The sequence below is a fragment of the Hypomesus transpacificus genome, chromosome 21 (genome assembly GCF_021917145.1).
Source record: "Hypomesus transpacificus isolate Combined female chromosome 21, fHypTra1, whole genome shotgun sequence".
Classification (NCBI taxonomy): Eukaryota; Metazoa; Chordata; class Actinopteri; order Osmeriformes; family Osmeridae; genus Hypomesus; species Hypomesus transpacificus.
Window position 1 is genome coordinate 10,507,768 of NC_061080.1, and position 16,581 is coordinate 10,524,348.

Below are 16,581 nucleotides of genomic sequence, written 5' to 3' on the forward strand. Positions count from 1 at the left end.
AGGGGATCCTGTGTTAGACAGGTGGTAACCAAGACACACACAGGGGACACACAGGGGACACACAGGGGACACACAGGGGACACACAGGGGACACTGCAGGGGATCCTGTGTTAGACAGGTGGTAACCAAGACACACACAGGGGACACACAGGGGACACACAGGGGACACTGCAGGGGATCCTGTGTTAGACAGGTGGTAACCAAGACACACACAGGGGACACACAGGGGACACACAGGGGACACTGCAGGGGATCCTGTGTTAGACAGGTGGTAACCAAGACACACACAGGGGACACACAGGGGACACACAGGGGATCCTGTGTTAGACAGGTGGTAACCAAGACACACACAGGGGACACACAGGGGACACACAGGGGACACTGCAGGGGATCCTGTGTTAGACAGGTGGTAACCAAGACACACACAGGGGACACACAGGGGACACACAGGGGACACACAGGGGACACACAGGGGACACACAGGGGATCCTGTGTTAGACAGGTGGTAACCAAGACACACACAGGGGACACACAGGGGACACACAGGGGACACTGCAGGGGATCCTGTGTTAGACAGGTGGTAACCAAGACACACACAGGGGACACACAGGGGACACACAGGGGACACACAGGGGACACACAGGGGACACTGCAGGGGATCCTGTGTTAGACAGGTGGTAACCAAGACACACACAGGGGACACACAGGGGACACACAGGGGACACTGCAGGGGATCCTGTGTTAGACAGGTGGTAACCAAGACACACACAGGGGACACACAGGGGACACACAGGGGACACACAGGGGACACACAGGGGACACACAGGGGATCCTGTGTTAGACAGGTGGTAACCAAGACACACACAGGGGACACACAGGGGACACACAGGGGACACTGCAGGGGATCCTGTGTTAGACAGGTGGTAACCAAGACACACACAGGGGACACACAGGGGACACACAGGGGACACACAGGGGATCCTGTGTTAGACAGGTGGTAACCAAGACACACACAGGGGACACACAGGGGACACACAGGGGACACTGCAGGGGATCCTGTGTTAGACAGGTGGTAACCAAGACACACACAGGGGACACACAGGGGACACACAGGGGACACACAGGGGACACACAGGGGACACACAGGGGATCCTGTGTTAGACAGGTGGTAACCAAGACACACACAGGGGACACACAGGGGACACACAGGGGACACTGCAGGGGATCCTGTGTTAGACAGGTGGTAACCAAGACACACACAGGGGACACACAGGGGACACACAGGGGACACACAGGGGACACACAGGGGATCCTGTGTTAGACAGGTGGTAACCAAGACACACACAGGGGACACACAGGGGACACACAGGGGACACTGCAGGGGATCCTGTGTTAGACAGGTGGTAACCAAGACACACACAGGGGACACACAGGGGACACACAGGGGACACACAGGGGACACACAGGGGACACTGCAGGGGATCCTGTGTTAGACAGGTGGTAACCAAGACACACACAGGGGACACACAGGGGACACACGGGACACACAGGGGACACACAGGGGACACTGCAGGGGATCCTGTGTTAGACAGGTGGTAACCAAGACACACACAGGGGACACACAGGGGACACACAGGGGACACTGCAGGGGATCCTGTGTTAGACAGGTGGTAACCAAGACACACACAGGGGACACACAGGGGACACACAGGGGACACTGCAGGGGATCCTGTGTTAGACAGGTGGTAACCAAGACACACACAGGGGACACTGCAGGGGATCCTGTGTTAGACAGGTGGTAACCAAGACACACACAGGGGACACTGCAGGGGATCCTGTGTTAGACAGGTGGTAACCAAGACACACACAGGGGACACTGCAGGGGATCCTGTGTTAGACAGGTGGTAACCAAGACACACACAGGGGACACTGCAGGGGATCCTGTGTTAGACAGGTGGTAACCAAGACACACACAGGGGACACTGCAGGGGATCCTGTGTTAGACAGGTGGTAACCAAGACACACACAGGGGACACTGCAGGGGATCCTGTGTTAGACAGGTGGTAACCAAGACACACACAGGGGACACTGCAGGGGATCCTGTGTTAGACAGGTGGTAACCAAGACACACACAGGGGACACTGCAGGGGATCCTGTGTTAGACAGGTGGTAACCAAGACACACACAGGGGACACTGCAGGGGATCCTGTGTTAGACAGGTGGTAACCAAGACACACACAGGGGACACACAGGGGACACACAGTAGACACTGCAGGGGATCCTGTGTTAGACAGGTGGTAACCAAGACACACACAGGGGACACACAGGGGACACACAGGGGACACTGCAGGGGATCCTGTGTTAGACAGGTGGTAACCAAGACACACACAACTTGTAGTTTATGTAGAAGTAACCACAACCACCAACAACCACAGGTTATGTTGAAATAACCATGACTACCAACAACCATAGGTTATGTTGAAGTAACCATAACTACCAACAACCATAGGGGCCATTGTGTATGTTCAGTTTACTTTATTAATCCTCAAGAAGTGTTCATGGTAACTCGAAATGTACAATCACAGAACAAGTGTATATAGTGTATATACACTAGTGTATCAACAAAACATTATAATTAGTATTATAAAAACACAGGTAACACAGTAGAATGTACATTGATGCATCAGAATAGGTGAAGCCACTGACCCTGTTTGGAATATAACCCAGAATAAAGTCTGAATCAATATATTACTATAACAATGCTGATAGAATGCACCACTGTGTATATAGTTAATGAATACCTATAGAAAAATATGTCATCTTGTAATTAGGCAAAAAGTTCTGGTATGCGTGAATTATGTGTGTGAGTGTGTGTAAGATGTTCTTATGTATGAGTGTGTGTGAACCACGAGCGGGGTTGTTTCCATGGAGACCCATGTTGTGTTCCTCCAGGAGGAACTACTCTACCTGGCACAGGGACACTGAGGATGAGTAAACAAACCTAAACGCTGGGTAGAGGGGTTTAGAGAAGGTGGTGATGAACGTATACAGGCGGGTTATTGTGTCAGAGGAGATGCTGTAGAAGGACAGAACACCAGCTGGCCAGTCCAGGTAAACTCCTACTCTGCTACGCTGAGATCTGACATGTATTGAAGTCTCTTCACGATTGTGATGAGCAGAGATATAATCCTTAGACCAGCCCAGACACCAGAATATGTCATTGTCTCCAAGTCTACAGGCATCACCCCTCCCTCTCCTCCTGATGCTTCTATACGTCACTCCGAACAGAACCTGCCCCTCCACCTCCACCTCCCAGTAATGGCGTCCAATCAGACCCTCTGTACACAGCACCTGCTGCACTTCATCAAACCTCTCTGGGTGATCAGGATACGGCTGGTCCTTCATCACCAACTCCACACTCCTGTTGTCCTCAGACAGAGAGAGTTTTCTGTGAGCTGTGTTTGGGTCCAGTGTAAGATCAGAGGCATCTACAGAACAGAGGAGAGAGGCTGGATCAGAACTGTGTGTCTGGATGTTTACATTTCCATCTGGTCAGTGAGTGAGAGGTTGTTTCTGTCAGATGATCATGTCTGATTTTCAGTCTGAGGATTCTGGGATTGAACCCAGTAAGAGTGGAAGCATTACTGACAAGCAACACTGTGACGCAAGTTATAGTTAACTGCCTCTGTGCATGTAAGAGAGTGTGTGTTTGTCTGTGTGTCAGTGGATACATGTGTCAGTATGTACTGTATGTGTGTATCTCTAACCCCACCACACACAAACACTATATATCAACATCAAGTGTCAATGTTTGATGTACTGAGGTACAAAACAATACTTACACTTCTTAAGCAGCTGTGGTTTCACCCAGATCTCTTCATTATGGTCCACACTGTGGGAGAAAGAGAGGAACAGACAGTGACACACATATTACACACGCACACACACACACTCACACACACACACACACACATAGCCGGTGTATGAAAGTGGTCAGGAAGTAGGGATGGGTATTGATAAGATTGTAACTATTCAGATTCCTTATCAATTCCTGCTTATCAATTTGATTCCTTATCGATTCTCTTATCGATTCTTATTGGGCAAGGGGGGGGGGGGGGGGGGGGGGGGGTGGAGAGCACAAACGGCTTTATATAAATACATTTTCTTTTATATAATTTTCTATAATGCTGCACACCATATACAGTATGTATACATACACATTTACATTTTTCCGTTGCTCTTCTTCTACACTTCTATTAGCTACGTTAGCTTAGCTATAGAATCTTCCATTTTCAGCCAAGGTCAAATCATATAATATGACAGTGTCAAACATCGGCCATTCTGTTAAACAATTAAAATGTGTGTGTGTGTGGGGGGGGTGCTACCAAATCTCACGCCAAGGTTTTGGGAAAAGTTGGCAGCCCTGGTTCAAATGCTTCTTCATATTTGTTGTATTTCCTCCCTCGGACAACATTTTTAACACGCATTACAAGTAGCGTTGTTGTCATTTTGTCGTGTGAAATACAACCAAACTTTAGAACACTTCTGCCTGAACCTTCTGCAGTCTGAATGAACTATAAAACTTGGCGCATGCGCAACGGCACAGAGGACCGTTAGCAGAATCGTTAAAGAATTTGGCTGACGATTCCAAGGAATTGATTAACTGGGAACCGGTTCTAAACAAAAACCGGTTCTCGATACCCATCCCTATCAGGAAGAGAGATCATTACCAAAGTAAAGGGACTTGGCTGTGTGTGCTGAGTGACAGTACAAACTACATATCAGGACCTGACTGTTCTCACCACGTATATGTCTATGGTCCTCACACCAACATGAGAAACACAAAGAACATCAAAACACAAACAGCTTCTGTAACCAGGCGACCAGAACATTAACAAAACATAATTCTATAACAATCAACAACTACTCAGCATTAAACATGGCAAATGAAGAGGAATATATCAGTGACCAACACTAACTTGAGTTTCTCCAGTTTACAGAGTGGACCAGAGAGAACTGTGTCTCCTGGGTGATTGTAGCTCAGGTCCAACTTTCTCAGATGGCAGTTTGAGCTGAGAGCTGAAGCCAGAGAAGCACAGCCTTCCTCTGTGACTCCACAGAACGACAGCCTGCAGAAAGAAGTCATCAGGACGTTACAACACTGCTGCCCTCTGCTGGTGGGTGTTGTTGACATCACTGGGTACATTGTTGACTGACATACATTTACTTCTTCAACATGTTCTATGTGTCCCTGTCTGGTTCCATGTGTGTCTGATCACTGACCTCAGGATCTCCAGTCTACAGTGTGGACTCTTAAGTCCATCAGAGAGCAGCTTCACTCCTGAATCCTGCAGGTTGTTGTGACTCAGGTCCAACTCTCTCAGACGGTAGTTTGAGCTGAGAGCTGTAGCCAGAGAAGCACAGCCTTCCTCTGTGACTCCACATAATGACAGCCTGCAGAGAGAAGTCATCAGGACATTACAACACTGCTGCCCCCTGCTGGTGGGTGTTGTTGACATCACTGGGTACATTGTTGACTGACATACATTTACTTCTTCAACATGTTCTATGTATCCCTGTCTGATTCCATGTGTGTCTGATCACTGACCTCAGGATCTCCAGTCTACAGTGTGGACTCTTCAGTCCATCAGAGAGCAGCTTCAGGTCCCTCAACATGTTCTATGTATCCCTGTCTGATTCCATGTGTGTCTGATCACTGACCTCAGGATCTCCAGTCTACAGTGTGGACTCTTCAGTCCATCAGAGAGCAGCTTCAGGTCCAACGCGCTCTGGTGACAGCCTGAGCTGAGAGCTAAAAAGAACTTTCTTCCATAGCCCTCCAAGTCCCACCTGTTCAACCTAAATCAGACATGAGGAAACACATGACAACATGAAGATTTACTAGTAGACAGGAGTGATAATTCGATTATACATTGCATAAAAGTTCAAATGCATCTATAGTCGAAAGTATTTTCAATGACAGTGTTACCATAACATGATCATGCTCATTATAACATCCTCTGCCAGTGACAGTCTATGTCCATCAATGTGTACTGGGTTATATTAATGTAAAGACTCCTCAGAATCAGTGGCTCCATCTTCCATCTGGACCTCCTCTACAGGTACTGACCTCAGTGGCTCCAGTTGAGACGCGAGAGCACAGATCATATTCAGTGCAGGGCCGGACTGGCCATCGGGGATACCGGGAGAATCCCCGGTGGGCCGACGGGGTTGGGATGGGATTTTCCCCCCAGTCCGTCCCTGATTCAGCGGACCATAGTTCACTTCCTCCTCACTGCAGGACAAAGAAAGGATTATTTCATGTCTTATCTTATCTTCATTTTCATCATCATCAGTATCATGATGATCACCATCAGACACTCTAATCCCGTCCAGGTGCAGCTCTCTCAGAGAACTGTCTGGTGACTGGAGGGAGGAGGCCAGTGATACACAGTCCTCATGTCTGAACAAGCCAGTCAGTCTGTAGAAACAGAACATTTATGAGCTGCAGTGTGGTGAAGTGGTTAAGACTGTTGACTAAGGGTTAAATAAAGAAAACAAATGAACGATAAATTTATTAACATGACAAAAAGACAATGAACTTGAAAAAACGCTGCGGCTTTAGACGTAGGCTTTTAAATTGGCGGAATAACGCTTAGCCTATTATGTGAAATAAAAAGTTTTTAAAAAAATTCATTGGACGAAATTAAAACATTGGTAGGCTATCCTCGATAAAAACTAAAGACACACATGGAAAATGGCCTGTTGCATATTAACTTGGATATTAACTTGGAACCGGAATCCTATAGGATACGGTGCGCCACCACACAATGCAAACATACATAGCCGATTACGGTAGCTCTACATGGCTACTGGTGAAATAAAAAATAAAAAAGCCACAACTGCATCAGCCGTACGCATTTTTCAGAAAAAATGGATGACCGAGCACCACCTCCAGCTGAACCTCGCCAAAATAGAACTTCTCATCATCCCGGCTAAACCCTCCATCTCCCATGATCTCTCAATCATCCTGCGATCTGCGACGGTGACCCCTTCATCCTCTGCCAGGAACCTCGGGGTCACCATGGATGACGAGCTCTTCCTCACGGCCCACATTGCTGCAGTCTCCCGGTTGTGTAGATTCACCCTCTACAACATCCGGAAGATCAGGAGATACCTGTCTACCTTTTTTGATTGTTTTCATCATTTCTAACATCACAACTATTAGAATTCACAACGCAACGGTTTTTCATTAAAAAAAAGTTTTTTTAAATTAAACTAGGCTTATAAGTATTCGAAAAAAGTATTCGAAAGTGCTGTCAAATGATTAAAATATTTTATTGCGATTAATCGCATTAATGTCATAGTTAACTTGTGATTTATCGCAATTAATTGCACATTTTGGCCATCAAGTGGTATTTCAGACTGGACGACATGCTGCGATGATAGCTCAGTTCACAACGGCAAAACACACAGATCACGCCCATCCCTACTAACCAACTGTCCAACAATGTGTTCATGTTTGTGTTGTCATCATGTGAAGACTCCTCTACAGGTACTGACCTCAGTGTCTCCAGTTTAGACTGTGGATCTCTCAGGGCAGCAAAGACAACCCTCAGGTCACCACTACCACATATCTTCTCCAGGTGCAGCTCTCTCAGACGACAGTCTGGTGACTGGAGGGAGGAGACCAGCGATTCACAGTCCTTACGTTTGAACTCCATGTTAGTCAGTCTGTAGAAACAGAACATTGATGAGCTGCAGTGTTGTGAAGTGGTTAAGACTGCTGACAGGAGGTCTCTTGGCAGCCAGGATTCACATCACACCTCTGTCATACATCTTTGTTTCTCCTGATACATAAAGATAATATTCCTGCTGTCTTTAAAGATCATTTTGTAGTGTTTACACTACTTTGATCAAATGTCCATACAGCCAGTGATGTACTACATGTAAAGTGTTTTTAGAGGTACTCTGATTTACTCTGCTCAGGTGAATATTGCTTTTTGAATGGTTACTATGGTAACCCAGCTATTAGTAACCATGAGTGGTAGACTTATATCAATTCAAACAACCTCCCCATCTCTCCTACCTTCTGTGTCCTATACTGTATCTGTATCTGAGTGGTCTGTAGAACAACTGAACTAAAGTATACTGCTTCATAACTGGCTCTCAGGGTGACCATGTTAAACTAACCAACTGTCCAACAATGTCTTCATGTTTGTGTTGTCATCATGTGAATACTCCTCTACAGCAGGGTTGGCAAGTAACTTGGGCTGCGGGCCAGTATTTTTCCTCGCCACTAGATGGCGGGCCAGAGTCTGGGTCACTGCCTATTTCGACGCTGCGATAGGTGCCCTTGCGATACGTGCACTCGCAACAACTAGGCCTACATGGCGAATGGGTAGGTCTACTACAAATAACTAATGATAATAAACCATGTGAATGAGCCCATTGGTGGTCTGTTTGAATAATTTCATTATTTTAACGAACTCTCTCTATCAACATGGTCGTCACTGTCATCCCAACATGGTGGGTCGTCATCGTTGGTGCACATAAAAACGGTCTCATCCAGTGAGAATAGGATTATAGGACCTAGTCAAGGTTTTGATGTGAGGTGAAATCGGAACTTCATATTAAACACGAAAATGTTTTGCATTAATTTCAGTGCAAAACAGTTTTTTAAGCATTATGTAGCCTAACCTAATATAATTATTACGTTGACTCATATTCTTATATTTTCCGGAAATGACAACCCAAATGTTTACCTGAAAGCACCTGCTAGCCCCTCCCTAGCGCCGCCCATGATAACTAGCCTTAACTATGGCTTTCTCCTCAGGCGATCTATCAGCCGTGAGGTGTAGCGATCATATGGTAGCGATGACATTGCGAAAAAATACTTCAGAAAAGTCAACAACACCATACCCAGTTTCCGGTCCCAAGGTAAAAGTCGACATGGGGGAAAAAACGATAAAAAATATATATTTTCTGAAACATTTTGACGGGCGAAATAAAATCGCTGGCGGGCCACAATTGGCCGACCCCTGCTCTAAGTACTGACCTCAGTGTCTCCAGTTCACAGTGTGGATCTCTCAGGGCAGCAAGGACATCACCCAGGTCACCACTACCTTTTTCAAAGTCAGTAAGATACAGGTTAACCATCTTCAGGTGCAGCTCTCTCAGAGGACAGTTTGGTGACTTTAGTGAGGAAGCCAGTGACGCAAATTCCTCATGGCTGAACATCATGTCAGTCAGTCTGTAGAAACAGAACATTCATGAGCTGCAGTGTGGTGAAGTGGTTAAGACTATTGACTGGAGGTCTCTTGGCAGCCAGGATTCACATCACATCCAGGGATCCCACAACTCCACAAACATCAAATGAAAGTCCATGATTGTAATATTAATGTTTGACTTAATGTTGAACTTACTAGATAAACAGACCACATAGTTTACCTTTAAACACGTATGTATTATTCTACAGCAAGGCTATATTCACATTGAATGGAAAACTGAGCTACTACATCCATCATGGTCAGAGTTGTCCGTTAGCAGCTGTAGCGGCTGTTAGCAAGAGCACGAGAAGCTCCGTTTCCGCTGCCCGCGGAGCTAACTGCTGCTCAGAAGAATGTCATTCCATAGCTAGCCTGACAACCGATCTGAACAAAACGGTAGCAGCCATACATTATATAATTATAATCCAGAGATAATCGCGAACAGAGTAAATGATGTCCTCGGCTCCTTCTCAATAGCTCTAATATTCACCACAATTATTGGGGAATATGTCTGCTCTGAAATGTCCCTCAACTTCACCACAGACGATGTGCCAGATACAATGCGAATCATTACAATAATTAGGGTGACCAGAGTCAGACGTCCTCTTTTACCCGGACATGTCCTCTGCGTCCGGCAGGGATTCAAAAATCGTCCGGGATTTTATCTCGTCGGATATTTGTGTTTCTCTGGGTCTTTCACAAACTAATTATTACGCCCGGCCTAATATGTTTGGGAAGTGTATCTCCCTTACGTTCCACCTTCTTGCCCAAGCTCTGACCGTAGAGAGAACTGTCATTGTTCAACAGCCTTTTCAGTGTTGCCAGATGCACGAAAATTATCCTCCAAATACGATGATTTTGAGCCTTTGGTATGATACCATTTCCAATTTGGCAACAATGTGAGCACCGTCTTTGTTGAATATATGAGGAGGACTGAACAGTGTCTTATATTTCTTATGTTAATATGTGACCATAAACAATTTATTATTTAGAATTTTGTATTTGTTATCATTGTTGCTTTAATATATGGATAAGACACATTAAAGACATTAAACAACCACTGAAAGCCACAGAAGCACTGGACTGAATGCCCCCAAAATTGCCCCTCCCCCCCCCCCCCCCCCACAACGCAATGAAACTCGTATTAAAAGTTTGTAAAAAAACACTTCTGGTTCTCTACATTTCTATTTGTGTAGTTCGCATTCAAAACATTTTTTTTTTAAACATAGAAAATGTGTTTATAAAGTTCATAGTGATTATGCCGAGTTAAATTTCATTAGCAGTGTAAAACTCCAAACAAAAATAAACATTGAATTAAATATGATTCAGATCATAACATGTGCTGCACTGCATGCAACTTTGAGATGAGTACCTACACAGCTTTTCTGCATCTCCTCACTGCTGGAACCAGTCTCTTCCGCCCCATCACATCTATGTTGTATTTCTTCAGGTCCATCTCATCCAGCTCGCCTTGTGACATCAGAAGTGCATTAGCCAGCGCTGAGCAGTGATCCTCTGAGAGAGCACGTTCATCACGATCTAGTGACATGAGGAACTGGTGAATGTCCTCATGTACTGAACTGTCTTTCATCTCAGTCAAGCAGAGGAAGAGGTTGACGTGCCTCTCTGGTGAGATATTCTCTACGTCTGGCTTCCTGAGGTATTTCCTCATCTCCTCATCAGTCTCTTAGCTGTTCTCTGTTTGGGGCAGAAGGCCTTGTAAGAGAGTCTGGTTGGACTCCAGTGAGATGCCAAAAAGGAAGCGGAGGAACAGGTCCAGGTGTCCATTCTTACTCTGAGAATAGAATAGAGCTTTATCCACGACTCTCTTCAGCAACTCATGCAGGGGCAGCTCTGCAGACACGTTCTCCAGGAAGGACTCCAGCGCACTGATGTTTTTTGGTGGCACAGCAATAGAACACATAGAGAGCAGCGAGGAACTCCTGAAAGCTCAGGTGCACAAAGCAGTACATCTTCTTCTTACAAAGCCTACGTTTTACCTTCAGGATTTCTGTGCACAGTCCACATTTCACTGTAGCTTCATCGACATCAATCCCACATTTTTTCAGGTCTTCCTCATAGAACACTACACTCCCCTTCACCATCTGTTCGACTGCTACCTGTCCTAGTTTCAGCATCAAGTCTTTTCTTAATTCTAAAACCTTCTCGTCATCCATGTTGGTTACATCCTGATACTTTTCGAATCCATGCTTCGTTTGAGTGATCAGGAAGTGAATGTGCATTTCAGTCAGACTTTGGGGGATATTTCCACTGTTGTTTTCTTTCAACATGTGTTCTAGGACCTTGGCGATAATCCAACACATGATAGGAATGTAACACATGATGTAAAGGCTCCTTGTCGTCCTGATGTGTTCGATAATTCTGTTGGCCAGGTCCTCATCATGAGAAAATCTCTTCCTGAAATATTCAAGCCTCTGTTCTTCTTTGAACCCTCGAACTTCTGTCATCAGGTTGATGTTGACAGTTCTGCGGGGGATCTGACTGGCTGCTGCAGGTCGGGAGGTTATCCAGAGGAGAGCAGAGGGAAGCAGATTCTTCTTCTTGATGTTGGTCAGCAGAACATCAACTGGACACTCCTTCATGACATCAGACACTCTCTAATTGTTCTGGAAATCCAGAGGACATCTGCTTTCATCCATCCCATCGAAGATGAACAGAACTTTGTGGTTGTTGAATTTCTCCACATCTTCTATGTCTTTAAGCTCTGGATGAAATGACTTCAGAAGACCTTGAAGACTGAAGTCACGCTTGATCAAATTCAGCTCTCGGAATGGAAGCACAAAGATGAAATCTATATCATTATTGGATTTCCCTTCTGCCCAGTCTAGGATGAACTTGTGCACTGAGAAGGTTTTTCCAATGCCAGCGATGCCTTTCGTCAGCACAGTCAAGATCTTTCTCTGTTGTTTATCTCGTGGATTGAAGATGTCACTGGCCAATTCTGATGATGTTTTACCTGTGGATGGATATTCAATCTGCATGATCTCATGTTCTTTATTGACCCCTTCACTCTCCCCTGTTGTCATGTAGAGTGGAATGAAGATGCTGTTGAGGAAAGTTGTCTCATCTTCGGTGGTTCCTTCAAAGATGTGTCTGAACTTCGTCTTGAAACGGTCTTGAAGTTTCTTTTTACCTCTGAGTATGACTGTTAGGAGAATTTATTACCAAAACAATATGTTATATACAGTGTTTATTCATGCATTTGTTTATATTAAAATGTACATTATTGTGCTTCCTGTAATACGTGCAGGATCTGGTCTGGACTTCTGCACACAGGAGAAATTCTACTCACTGTGGAATGAGAGAGAGGAAGAGAGATAGAGAAGGAGGAAGGAGAGGTGGAAGAGAGGGGGAGAAGGGGAGAGATGGAGGAGGAGGAAGGAGAGGTGGAGGAGAGGGGGAGAAGGGGAATAGAGTAAAACATGTAAATACAGTAAACAAGGAAGAGATGAGGAAGAAGGTGTCAAGAGGGACAAAGAGAATAAGAGACATTTACTGTCAACACTTCGACTGCACTCATAGGATTAGTAACATATAGCAATAAATATATAAATCATATACAGAATTACATCAGTTTCCTCACCTGTGAGAGATTGTGTACTGTTACAAAACTTTGCTGACTAAAACTGGATAGTAATTACTTTTGAACACATTAATGATGTCCATAATATACATTACAGACGAGTGGTGCTGTTTGTTTACAACTTCAAACACCATTCTTCTTCTATGACATCATTTCCTGATCTGGTGCGTCAGCCATCTTACCTTTCAATGGAGGCGCTGCAGTGTGGGGAAGCATCTTCTGAAAGTAGGAGAGGAGAGATGAGCCTCATGACAATGACATCACACACAATGTATAACTTAAAATGTGATTGAAGGCCTAGCCTGAGGATGCTAGCACACAAACAGAACCTATGTTAGTTTGAAAAAATCTTTGCCACATGTTATGGAGGGATAAACATGGAAGGATGGAGAGATGGAGAAGGATGGAGAGGGGAGGAGGGGTGGTGAGGGGAGGAGGAGTGGTGAGGGGAGGAGGGGTGGAGAGGGGAGGTGAGGTGAGGGGTGGTGAGGGGAGGAGGGGTGGGAGAGGGGAGGTGAGGGGAGGTGAGGGGTGGTGAGGGGAGGAGGAGTGGTGAGGGGAGGGGTGGTGAGGGGAGGAGGGGTGGAGAGGGGAGGTGAGGGGAGGTGAGGGGTGGTGAGGGGAGGAGGGGTGGTGAGGGGAGGAGGGGTGATGAGGGGAGGAGGGGAGGTGAGGGGAGGAGGGGTGGAGAGGGGAGGTGAGGGGAGGAGGGGTGGTGAGGGGAGGGGTGGTGAGAGGAGGAGGGGAGGTGAGGGGTGGTGAGAGGAGGAGGGGAGGTGAGGGGTGGTGAGGGGAGGAGGGGTGGTGAGAGGAGGAGGGGAGGTGAGGGGAGGAGGGGTGGTGAGGGGAGGAGGGGTGGTGAGGGAAGGAGGGGTGGTGAGGGGAGGAGGGGGTGGTGAGGGGAGGAGGGGTGGTGAGGGGTTGAAGTTATACCCGTCCTCTGAGCCTGTGCAGGAGCTGTCGTTGTCGTGGTGATGTAAACTGAGCCCAGGATGTTTGTGTGGCTGAAGTGAGGAGCTGAGATGTTGCTCCCAGACTGAGCAAGGTTGAAGGTTGTCTCACGTTCTCTCTTTTTCTGGGCATTTGTATCTTTTCTGTTCCCCTCATCCTTCCCCTCTTCTCTTTTCTCTCTGGACTCATCCTCATCTTTCTCCCCCCCTTCCCCCTTTCCTCCTGTGTCCACCTCTCTTCTCTCATCCCTCCCTTCCCCCTTCTCTCCTGTCTCCACCTCTTTTCTCTCATCCACCCCTTCCCCGTTCTCTCCTAACTCCACCTCTCTACTCTCATCCCCCCTTCCCCCTTCTCTCCTGTCTCTACCTCTCTACTCTCATCCAGTAACAGACTTCTACTGAGAGCTTTGTTGAGGATGATCTCTTCTCTCCTCCTCCTCTCTTTAGCATCCCCCTCCTCACCCCATCTACATTTGGAACAACTGCCTCCCATGACCTGGTCTTCTCAATGCACACACCCATCATCTATTCACTTACTCCCTCTCTCTTTCTCCCCCTCTGTCTCTCTATCTGTTATATTCTATTTCTTCCTTATTTCTTTATCTTTCTCTCTGATGGAGGAACTTGTTGAACACCTGTTGAAGATAAAACCACAGATGAGTTCTCCTGTCCAGCCAAAAGATGTTTTCAGTAACCATGAATCAGGAGTCAGGTGGCTGAACGGTGAGGGAATGACGTTGTGTCCTTGGGCAAGGCACTTCACCCTACTTGCCTCGGGGGGAATGTCCCTGTACTTACTGTAAGTCGCTCTGGATAAGAGCGTCTGCTAAATGACTAAATGTAAATGAATCACAGAGGATTCACCTTCAAATGAATCACTGTAGTACTTCTAGCCCAGACAAACAGGCTTCTAACACAACAGCCTCTGATGGTGAGTCACACACACACAATAACACAAATAACTACATGTTATGGTATATGACACATCAAATAAACACAAGGCCTCTTTCTCTCCCTTCTTTTTCACTCACAGTCTCTGTTCATACCCCCCCCCCCCCCCCTCTCTCTCTCTCTCTCTCTCTCTCTCTCTCTCTCTCTCTCTCTCTCTCTCTCTCTCTCTCTCTCTCTTCAGAACCTGTCAGGGAACAGTAAAACCACCCCCATCCAGCTGGCTTGTGTCTCATGTTTTCACCTGTAGAGTTTCAAAGACACATTCTTAGAAGTGTTAACATTTCAAACCATGAGACCATGGGATGTTTACAGATCGTGTCTAAAAGTATCTTCCTCTGAGCCAATAGGGAGGCAGAGACGGGCTCTGTTCTAAAGGTATCTTCCTCTGAGCCAATAGGGAGGCAGAGACAGGCTCTGTTCTAAAGGTATCTTCCTCTGAGCCAATAGGGAGGCAGAGACAGGCTCTGTTCTAAAGGTATCTTCCTCTGAGCCAATAGGGAGGCAGAGACAGGCTCTGTTCTAAAGGTATCTTCCTCTGAGCCAATAGGGAGGCAGAGCCAGGCTCTGTTCTAAAGGTATCTTCCTCTGAGCCAATAGGGAGGCAGACACAGGCTCTGTTCTAAAGGTATCTTCCTCTGAGCCAATAGGGAGGCAGACACAGGCTCTGTGCTGAGACAGTGGTGGCTGCAGGGCACTAAAGAGGACAGAGAGACTGCCTGCTGTCTGGACTAAAGAGGACAGAGAGACTGCCTGCTGTCTGGACTAAAGAGGACAGAGAGACTGCCTGCTGTCTGGACTAAAGAGGACAGAGAGACTGCCTGCTGTCTGGACTAAAGAGGACAGAGAGACTGCCTGCTGTCTGGACTAAAGAGGACAGAGAGACTGCCTGCTGTCTGGACTAAAGAGGACAGAGAGACTGCCTGCTGTCTGGACTTCAGCTCTTCACCAACACCTCACTAACATCACTTTTATCAGCACGTCACCATGACAAACAAACACATTTGTTTCTTGTCTAGTATGAAGGAATGTGTGTTGTGTATATATTATTATGTTGTGTCTCTGATAGTAAAGTATATGTCTATAACGTGTGTGAAATGTATGTAATAGTAGAGTATATGAGATATATAGTATGTAATAGTAGAGTATATAAGATATATAGTATGTATTTTTAGTGTATAAAGATCCTTACCTCGGTCGAGTCCTGGTTGTCTCACCAACTGTCTGACTGTTACTGAGGACAAGGAAATACATCTGATAAAAAGCCACACCTACATGCTTACATATTTGTGTGTATGCTTTTTTCCTCTAAGGAGTCACACACCTGTGAAAAACTTGATTATCTAGTTACATGAAGGAAGAGAGTACCTACTGATGATGGATAAGAGGAACAGAGACACAGAGTGCCAAACACACACACACATACAGGTATAAACACACACACACACACACTCAGATATAACCACACACCTACACACACACACAGATATAACCACACACACACAGACCTGCGCACACACAGGTATAACCACACACACACACCTACACACACACAGATATAACCACACACACACACACACCTGCACACACACAGATATAACCACACACAGGTATAACCACACACACACAGATGTAAACACACACACACATAAACACACACACCTGCACACACACAGATATAAACACACACACCTGCACACACACAGGTTAATTATCGTAACACTGGATGTGTAAGTTGTTAGATTCGCTGTGTCACTACAAGGCGTCTACAACAGTCAGGAGCTTACCGTTCCACACACACACTCCCCAA

At 46.2% G+C, this 16,581-nt stretch overlaps 1 long non-coding RNA gene and 1 pseudogene across 1 annotated transcript; both read right to left on the bottom strand.

Moving 5' to 3' along the window:
* Positions 1 to 2,520: 2,520 nt before the first annotated feature.
* On the bottom strand, positions 2,521 to 14,040 carry LOC124483386 (annotated as a pseudogene).
* A 334-nt stretch (positions 14,041 to 14,374) lies between these two features.
* LOC124483432 lies at positions 14,375 to 16,036 on the bottom strand. The gene is made up of 2 exons (XR_006957828.1): positions 15,964 to 16,036; positions 14,375 to 14,458 (listed from the first exon to the last, which is right to left on the bottom strand). It is a non-coding gene; the product is annotated as an uncharacterized LOC124483432 (long non-coding RNA).
* Positions 16,037 to 16,581: the final 545 nt, after the last annotated feature.